Source organism: Zingiber officinale, chromosome 6B (genome assembly GCF_018446385.1).
Source record: "Zingiber officinale cultivar Zhangliang chromosome 6B, Zo_v1.1, whole genome shotgun sequence".
NCBI lineage: Eukaryota > Viridiplantae > Streptophyta > Magnoliopsida > Zingiberales > Zingiberaceae > Zingiber > Zingiber officinale.
Genome location: NC_055996.1, coordinates 90,207,250 through 90,218,126, shown reverse-complemented (window position 1 = coordinate 90,218,126; position 10,877 = coordinate 90,207,250). Strand labels below are relative to the sequence as shown.

Here is a 10,877-nt window from a genome sequence, read left to right as displayed (position 1 = left end):
TCCACATTATTTGCATTCCTCGCTCTCTTCTTTCCTGATTGAATTAGGCTCGTTGATTCCCAGATTTATGTAGCAGAATTGAGTGGAGTTGACTGTTGAATTTCGGCCACCCAGAAGCAGAAGAAAGAACATGTCACACTCGTTTGGAGCTAAGATTCTTTAGGAATTATTGATCAAAAATAATGGTACTCATCGGTAGTTGTGTCGTCAAATTATGATCAATCAGTAGTGCGGGAGGAAGTGTACATCGATGAAGCGTAGGCTTGAAATTATTAAACCATGAAAAAATATGGTAAATGAAGGTTGACCATAACACGCTTTGTCAAAGTTCCTAAATTGCATAAAATATTTAGAAAAAAAAATTGTGAACTTTAATGAAATACAATATTTATATCAATTTTCACTCCAAATATTTTAGCATGTAATTCTCTACATGTATATGTTGGAATTGGTGGTAATGATCTCAAACATGTAATTCACTCTACAAACTTGAGCAAATCATACAAATTAGAAATTCAATTTCCAAATATTTTAGCAGACCATACTCCGTTGATACGATCATGGATTCAGTATAACAGAGTCGAACCTTGCATTAACAGAAGTTTGAGCCATAGCGATCAAGTTCACCTTCCCTCATCGATGCTACTGTCTCCAATCGATCCAACAGACAAAATTCTGGTTTCCACACTGTCAGTGCTCCAAAATGGAAAGCTAGGTCGCTCTTTTACATGTCTTCTGTATGAAACATCAGAATTCTCGGCGGTTATAAAGCTGCTGCTCACATCCCTACACTGCCACAAAAGCAAATAAGAAGGTCTCTCGGTCACATCCATGATTTCTAGATCCCCTACAAGCATAGCCACAACCCTTGACATCGGGGTCGATGCACTGGTGATGCTTGGGTACAAAGTAGAGCTACTCTGATGACCCGGTTAATCTCTTCCTCGTCAAATGATGTTAGGCTTCGATCCACCACCTCTATTTTTTGATTGTTCTCGAGTAGATTCCAGACCTGAGACAGGAATTTAGTCTCAGCTGAGATTTTCATAAAAAAGGCTAGAGCCTTAATTCATTTCAAGGAACAATTTAATACAATTAATCAGATCTAAAATGTTGGGATTTAGTTATACTACTTTATCAGCATAATTAGCATGTGTATATGTACCCATTCAAGAAGGTAAACTGTCTCGTGATCAAGCCGATCAGAGTTGGGCCTTCCGCTAACAACCTCCAATGCTAGCACTCCGAAAGCAAAGACATCAGCTTTCTCTGTAAGATGCCCTCTCAACGCATACTCCGGTGCCAGATAGCCACTTAACATAATCAAATCAGTAATTATCAAATATTAGTTCATAGCATAAAGTCGATACCAGGAGAAGTAGCACTTACATTGTACCAGCAACCTTTGTGCTAATGTGAGAAATCTTGTCATCATAGAGCTTAGCTAGACCGAAGTCTGAGATTTTTGGGTTAAGATCAGCATCAAGTAGAATATTACTAGCTTTGACATCTCTATGCACAATACGAACACTTGATTCCTCGTGGAGATAAGCTAAACCTTTTGCTACACCCAATAATATATTGAAACGCTTTGACCAATCAAGATGAAAATCTCTCTTCACTGCACTCAGAAACAGCAAAATCATTTACTCCACAGTTAGGACTCAAACTCATATATGGTACGTGTCCTTCCATGATTTATTAAGCATCTATAACAACATACCAAAAATTACTTGATCAAGGCTACGGTTTTCTAGGTACTCGTACACCAAAATCCGGTTTTCTTCATCGACACAACAACCGTGCAATTTTACAAGGTTTCGGTGTTGCACAGCAGATATAGTTGCAATCTCTGTCAAGAACTGGCCCTTTCCTTGGTTAGACGTTGTTGAGAGTTTCTTAACCGCTATTTTTCTTCCATTGCTCAGTATGCCCTACATGTTAGCCAATTTGCTTCAATAGGTCCAACTTATTATTGTATGGATAAAGGATTGGTAACTTTGTGTAAAAATACAGTAAACAACAATTTTTACTTCACCATTAAATTATTGACCAATATGAATTCCTTCTTTCATTTAGGGAATAACTTAAATGCACAACGCTCTTAAAAAAAATTGTTAACCATCCAAATTATGTAATTGTGTCAATGCAAATGATGCAGAGAAGCAAACTTGTTATACATTGAACAAAATATATTACCTTAAACACTGGGCCGAAACCTCCTTCTCCCAATATGTTGGCAGGATTGAAGTCTTCGGTTGCAGCCCTCAGTTCAGTATAACTAAAGGTGTAGGGTTTCACATCTAGTCCTTTTAATACTGCAGAACATTTTGCAAAGAGATCTAAAATATTAATTAAGATATGGCTATACAAGTGATTAATATGCTGGCAAGTACCTTTAGATTGTTCATTTATCCTTTTCTGTCTTTGAATTAACATAAAGGTTGCACATATAGCTAAGAACATTACAACAGCGACACCAGCCGAAACACCAGCAATTAAACCCTTATGCTTATGACCATTTTCAGGACTTGCTGTCGGTGGTTTGTTTGAAACATTAGGTGTAAAATCTGCAGTCATTCTAAATATTAGGAGTTAGCCATAATCAAATAAGAAAGTGAAATTCTGCTTTGCATGACTACCATGAGGGTATACACTGATAGCAGAGATGGAAGGGCCATAATATCCTCTATAGGGTACGCAGCAAGTACCCTTTCCAGCCCAAAAGAAATGAATTTCAAGAAAATTGTTTGTTACTGGAGAAATGTATTCCTTAACAACAGCTCTAAAGGATCTCCCACCAGCCTCCTTTCTTATATCAAAGTCCTTTTCTCTACGTTCACCCTATAACAGTAAAGATATACAGGAAAGGAACATATAGAATTAGAAACTTCAGGCAAATTGCAACAGTTCAATGATTGTATGATCTTCTCATTTAAAGCATGGTTATTGTGGAAATAAGAGAAATTTTTCTTACTACTACAAGCTATTATTTAACTTTTTTAAAGTCTTCTGGGAAAAATAATGTAAAAATATCTAAAAAATTATAGTTAAATTAGAAAATCATACACATTGTTCAAGATCAGTCAAAAATTGTTGCAACATCAGAGTAGTTTTGATGCAGGCATGTGATGCGTTATTTGTTCTCCACTTTGGTACTTTATTTTTTTTAATTTGTAATAAAAATCATTTGAATAAAGTAGATTGCTGCATATTCAGTTTCAAAAGTCATACCTGAATATAGATATCAAAAACCCTTCTACCCAAACTTTGCCAAGTAGTTGGCCCTAGGATGATAAACTCAGAGAATTGAAGCTTTATGGAGTAATTTCCATTCTGAAGACCGAAACCATAATATCTCAGTGAAGAAGCAGACATTCTTGCATTGTGAAATAGACCTGGGTCTAGAGTATTATCGAATTCAGATCCGATGTTAATTATATAATTAGCATTAGCAGCATCTGCAAAACTTCCAACACTGCTGATACCCCATTTAACTGGGTCGGTCACATAGTATGATGCACTTGAGAGACTTGCATTGTCTATCTCATACATAGTGCCATCTGAAGCTGTAATAGGACTATTACCTCCACATAATATACCAAAGGAATAATCTGGAATTATTTTAAAGATAATGCAGAATCAATAAGAATGTTTTGAATAAGTTTCTATCAAAAGGAATTAACACATATAATTATCAGTGAACAAAGTTGTAGTTTCTCACAGTTTGGAGAACCACGATAGCATGAGATATCATGCTGAAGACATTTTAACCCCGAAGGTAATTTGCTGCTTAGTTCACCAAACATAAGAAAAATGATTTTTAAACAAAAATACATTATACAAAAAAAAACCACAACACTTGGGACAATTTTTTTTTGTATTAAAAAAGTACCTGTTGGAAGCACCAATAGCAAAGTTGTTTGCCACCAAGTTCCTGGATATATTATCCCAAGATTAAGAGAAAAGGGGATGAAGAAACACAAAGAAGCTAACTAAACTGTTATGAAGAAAACCTTTTAGTCTGACTAAAGCTCAAGAGTACTCGAAAACAATGAGTTAGCAAATGCTCTAATTGATAATATTTTCAGAAACAATGCTAGGATTAACTGATTTTTATAGGATCAAAGAAGATTCCTGCGTTCCACATACACTTGTAGATTCTGTTGGTTGACCCAAGAGGGAAAGCTTCCTGATAAATAATTGTACGACAGATCACTGCAAAGAAACACAGAAGTTTATATAATAAGAATCAGATGAATACATATAAGGAAATAAAATAGATGGAAATTTAAACCAAGGTTTGAAGCCATAAGCAACAAGAAACATGCATGCTCATTAGTGAATAACTCTTTTGCGCTGGTAGGTTTCCAGATAGGCTGTTGTTGCCAAGGAATCTGATTAAAGAGTAGATGAGTAAAAATTTTAAATTCAAAAAGTAATCAATCCAGACCAAAAGAATATGCTAAATTAAATGTGAAGGACTAATAGAGCATTTCTCACAAGTAACGAAGTGAACTTAAATTGAAGAGGGACTGAGGAACTTGGCCTGTTATATTGTTGAAACTCAAGTCTCTGCAGAAGCAAATAGTTATGAATGGTGAAATCATTGGCCAGATGGACATTAAATAAAATGACGAGATCAATTAATAGAACATCAGTGAACATTACACAAATTGACAACTCGTATACAAGACATAAGAAGCTTACAGTTCCTTTAAACTTGTGTATCGTGAGAAGTCTTGTGGAATAGTATCAGAAATCTTGCAATTCCTTAACACTCTACAAAAATAATTATGACATTATATGGGGCATGAAGTCTAAGCTAAACAAGAAAACAAAATTTAACCAGGTTATCATCTTACAAAGTGCTCAAAGATGTCAAGTTACTAATAAACTCCAAAGAAGAGCTCCCATTTATTATCTCTCCTATTCTTCTGCATAAGAAAGTTCAATATTTTCTTAATCAATTAAGAATTTATAGTTCTAGATCTTAGAAATATGATGCTTTGTGTGAATCTGAAACATTATAGGCAATGAGGGATTGCCATAAAAACATAGATTAGAGAAATCTTACACATTCATAGCACTTGAGGAACTGAATTTAGTTTGCACCAAGAAAAGAATCTCATGTAATTCATTATATAAAACAACTTACAGTTCAGTCATTTGAGTGAGGTTAGAAAATCTTGCAGGAATTGGACCTTCAAAGGAGTTACCTTGGAGGCGCCTATGAAGAAAATTAGTAAAACTAGTATTTGAATTGTCTATGAAAAATGATCACATATCAAATTGTAGTTTTAAGGACGATGAAGATAGAGTAGAGATGTACATGTTACATAATGAAAATATTTTAATTAGCATCTGTCAGCTGTCAGTTGTTGCTGAATCCTCTTCTCAAGGCTAAACTAACCAAAACAAGTTAGGAATCTCAATAATTGGATTAAAGACATGAACCTTATCCTGTCATTTATCTGATGGTTAAGATTAACGTTTGGGTTGACAATTCTCATAGGTTATCACGATCTAATGCAACCTTCCATCTTCTTTTAATAAATAATATATTAATAATCTAATATTAATTAGTATTTATATATACATTAATGGATATGCTTTTATTATTTATTTTAATCTTTTTAAATTAAATTAAAATTATTAAATATGATTTAATTACTCATTAATAATCTAATAAACTTAACATGTGTATTGATAATCAAATATCATTATGATTGTTGTTATAATAATATATTGTATGTTAATGTAGAATTTTATTAAAATTTTATTTTATTTATTACTTATATCGTGTATTGCTAATAATATGGTATTTAATGAAATATGATATGCATCCTTCATAAGTTTTCAAATATCTTTAGTTATCTTGTACAGAAAACAATTTTCTTATATTTTCAAAAAATTTCATATAGCTTCCGATGATCTAATCAATCTAATATAACATAATACTTAAGATTCTTTATTATTTGATCCCAATCTTGATATTCATTTTGACAACTTTAAAATCTGAATTATGACAAAAAGCTGGCATCATCTGAAGAAACATGTTTTAGTTATAAAGTCCATTCTGAAACTAATACTTATCATGAAAAAAAACAAATATAGCCTTAAATAGAAGTTGAATAGCAAGATTTGATGCATGTATATTTTTCTAAATAGTTGGAACTCATGGCTTGAGATTCAAGAATGAAAGTACTGAATCTTACAAGATGGTTAGGTTGCTCCATCCCCCTATGTAATCAGGTATTCTTCCTGTGAAACTATTGTCCGAAGCCTGCCTAAAGAAAGAATGAGATTCCATGTTGGACTAAACTATAATATAGCCAATTAAGACTTTAGTTGAACTTACAATGTCGTCAAGATTTTAAGATCAGACAGAGTTGGAGGTAGCTCACCGCTAAGTCCAGCACTATCCACATATCTATCCATCAGTAGAACAAAGTAGTTTAGCATGTATCAATTATGCAGTAAGGTAATTGAGATTGGGAATTCAAGAGGGAAGAAAAACTGACAATTGTTTTAGGTTGGTCAAATTCCCAAATTCCACGGGAATAGAACCAGTGAAGTTATTGTTTCCCAAACCCCTGCAAAAGTATTTTTTTTTTCCTTTTCCTTTAGAAACTTGATAGAAGGTGCAAATTTAATGATCATTATATTACTAATCATGTCCTTTAGGATGTGATCATTTATTTCAGAAACTTTATGCCAGAAATGAAACAAAAAAGGAAGAAAACAATCTCTCAGAGAAAAGTTAAAAAATATATTTACAGAGAGATCAACTTCTGAAGGTTCCCAAGTTCCTTGGGTATTGGCCCTGACAAAGCATTAACCCCTACACTTCTGATGATGGTCATATGAACTGATTAGATGACACTTGACAGTGATAATGAAAAATAAAATTAGACCATTTATTAAGTGAAAAAGTCTTACAGGTATTCCATCCCAGAAAAATTCCCAAAAAAGGCAGGCAGAACACCAGTGAGGCAGTTCTTCCATAAATTTCTGCAATAGATATATTTGCCATAATCAAGCAATTTACGTATTATTGCAATGATAGACTGTGGATAATTATTCATGCTTCTCATCATATGCTTTCCACATTTGTACTCATTTTCCTTGTGTTACCTTCAGTTCTAGCTTGGTTATCAAGTTGATCATGCTAAGTAATCATGGTTGGTTTTGGTTTCTCGATTGAGGTATATTGTGTAGTTAAGTTCTTATTTTGATGTTACTTTAGATTGTGTGAGCCAATTGAAGACAACTATTCAATGAATCAACCTTGAGCATAGCATGACAATATATAATATGTAGAGAGTTGGAAACCATTTATCTTCAAGAACAAGTGGAAAATTAAATTACACAATCAAGCACATAAACTATCTTACAGATTAGTGAGGTAGGGTAGATTCTGCAGCTCCAGCGGAATAGTTCCGGTCACATCCAAGGAAAATACCTTTCTGAAAGTGACATGAATAAAATTTACACATATTTACAGGAAAAGGAAAAAATCTAAAAAAAAAAAAAAAAGGGAACACATGTATGAGGTTTAGTACTGGTTCAAACACTATTTGCTCATGTTATAGAGGAGAAAATGTGACTAAGCTTGGTAATGCCAAAAATTGTGGTTTAAAACTATACTACATCATTAGTGGGCCACTCATGCCAAAAAGTGATGCTAAAAAGAAATCTATTGCAACAAATGATGGTACATATAGAGCTGATCCAAACATAAAAAGTATAATGCTTATTATTTCTATATGAATGAAATATGCTTAAGATAAAATTAAGCAAAACTAGTAATCAAGACATACAAGTTGAATGCTCAGAAACGTCATCAGTCACATTGATTTTCCAGTGCTTCAACAAAAACTGAAGCATTACTATGTTAATCATATTTCAAACAGGAAATAGATTTACCTTTAGAACCGTAATTACTGACACAATCTGGTGATTAATTCCTCTAAAGAGGTATAGGAGTAGCAATAATTTAATAACCCAATCATGATTGTTGTATGTGATTTCTTTTCCCTTTCTTTGGATAGGAAAATCAGCATTTGTGACGAGATATGACATAAAACTGCCAACGATTTGCTATAAAGAAGAGTAATAGAAACTCTAAAGTAAGAAATAGCTCTAAATTCACATTATTTTATCATACAGCTTAGTGATATGGCAGGTGTTGTTGTTGTAACCGCAGTCGCATTTGATTCCTGGATTGAAGTCGGCATTATCTATGCTAGTTTCATCCACTGCAGCACCACGGCACGGTTCACCACTAAAATTCCATTTTGACGATGCCTTCAGACCCCATCTCCCAAGAATCTCGTTCAACGCCACAACTAAGTTCAATAAACTCAAGTTAGCCATGGTTAAATGAGTTATTTTCATCTTGTTACCATATAAGGCAATGCCTCTTTATTAGGTCAACGGCTCTCCGAGCCATTAAAATATACGACTCTTTTACTGAACTGTAAAGAATTATGATTGTTTTTACCATAGCACAGGACATGAATATGCAATATCGAGTGAAGGATAATGTAAAGATTTTTAAGAAATAGAGTTCTAGAGAGATTACACCGTTGAGAAGAAGCTTGAACAAAATCCATTCCAGAGACGAAGGGATCTACTCGAATCCAGTGAAGGAAAAGGGCAAAGAGGATAAAACCAGAATCTTTCGCAACTCCGTCTCCGATCCATTCCTTCACATCTGAAGTGTGTTTGTAACTGCGTCTCCAATCCATTCTTCCACATCCGGAGTGTGTTTGTGAGGGTGGCGGATTCGGAAACCGAGACTAAAGTTATTTTTTTTATTTTTAATTGCAGCATATATTCGATTTAAACTGATTAAGATGTTTGCAATTAAGATAAATCAAAATCCATCCATCCTATTTTTAGTCAACCCTCCATTAAATAAAATTCCTCGATGAGAGGTGCTTTTTGCACCCCTCCTGATACGAGAGCATATTTTGGATCATATGTTTTTTTTTTTTTTTTTTTGTTTTTTTTTTTTATCTAGGAGGAGATGAACCAGTCGGATCGTGATCGTGATCGTGATCGTGATCGTGATCCTGTCGTAATTGATTATGATCTCTTTCTGAATTCATCATCCCTATCAGAATATAATTTGGTTCGGAGCGACACCAGTGATGAATAAGTGGTCAGGTTGTTGGGCGTCGAGCGAGGGTCTCCTCCAGGCGGCTTTCGACCGCTCGCTCCAAACCAAACTATAATATGATGGGACGATAAACCCAGAAAAGGATTACAACCAGGGGTGTCAATTCGGATGGGTCGGGTCATGTTGGGTTGGGTTGAGTTTTTTTTTTTAACCCAACCCGAACCCGACCCGAACCCGAGTTCAACCCAAAACACCTCAACCCGAACCCGAACCCGACCAACCCGATCAACCCAAACCCGACCCATATAACCCAAAAATCCGATTCAAAACGATTTTTTTGGACTATTTTCCCTATAATTCTTCACTTTTATCTCAATACTCCATCATTATCATACAAACATCATATTAATATACATTAAAACATCTAAATTTTTAAAATAAAATTTGATTTAACACAAAAAAAAACCTACAAAACCCTATATTTAAGCCAACCCGGGTCAACCCGGGTCAACCCGAACCTGACCCGACCCAACTCGAAATTTTTTTGCTCTCCAACCCTCCAACCCGAACCCGACCCAAACCCGACCCGAACCCGAAAATGCCCAACCCGAACCTGATTTTTTTCGGGTCGACTCGGGTTGGGTCGTCGGGTCGGGTTCATTTTTGACACCCCTAATTACAACTGATTACAACTAGATCGTAGTCATGATTTGACCGCAAATATGAATGGTACATCTTGATCATAAAAAGTCCCATCGTGAATTTTAGTTTTATTTAGGTTTATGCCCTTTTATTGATTTAGTTTTGTTTTTTTATTAGTTTTTTTTTGTTAACTATTTTTTTTATCAGTTTTATTTTTCTTTTTAAATATTTTTTTATTATATGATGATAATCTTTTCTTTGTTTATAAAAAACATATCAAAATAAAAATTATATATATATAAAATAAAAAAATACTAACAACTAATAGTAAATACATGTATAGGTTATGAATAATTTTTTTTCAAATGAAAAAAAACAATAATAATCCAGTTAGTATTTATGGGTTCGGCATCCTTTGATTGTGTGACAATTTAGATATCCTACCGCGACACTATAATCCTAAGGGCATGTAATAATATAAAAAAATAATAATGAAAATATATATAAATAAAATTTTAATCAATATTGTCTCTAAATTCTTCTCTCGACACGTTTAATGGTGTATCTATTATTTCGTATCATAATTGAATATGTGTCCTATAATGAGTGACATCTGTTAAAAATTATATAAAATAAAAAATAAAAAAATTGATGAAAAAAATAATAAATAAAATTGATTAAAAAAATGAAAATAAATAAAATTTAAAAAAAATACAAGTAAAGGTGTTAAAATAACTTGTTATTAGAAGGAAGGGTATCAAGGTCGTTTAAAAAGGAGACCAAAGGGGGTGCTGTGCATGGGAGGGGAGAAGCAATTTGCTTCATCGATTAATGTCATCCTAAAACTCAATCCTTAAGTGTACTACTGTTGAGATACTAAAGTTTTTTAATAAACAACTTCATCACTAAAATTGGATAAACTAGGTGGCCCATTCAATCTTTTTCAAAACCATGCAACTCCATCCTCCCAACTTACTCAACACTATTAATTTGAAAATTCATTAAAAATATTTTTTTGTTAATAAATATTTCTTCATCTCATTGAATTTTACCCATGTTTTAAAATTTAAATCGTATCATAATTTAAATTTATTATCGGAATAATACC

The 10,877-nt window shown here is 33.6% G+C and overlaps 1 pseudogene; it reads right to left on the bottom strand.

The window, feature by feature from the left end:
- Positions 1-376: 376 nt before the first annotated feature.
- Positions 377-8,804, bottom strand: LOC121993087 (annotated as a pseudogene).
- Between the last annotated feature and the right edge of the window lie 2,073 nt (positions 8,805-10,877).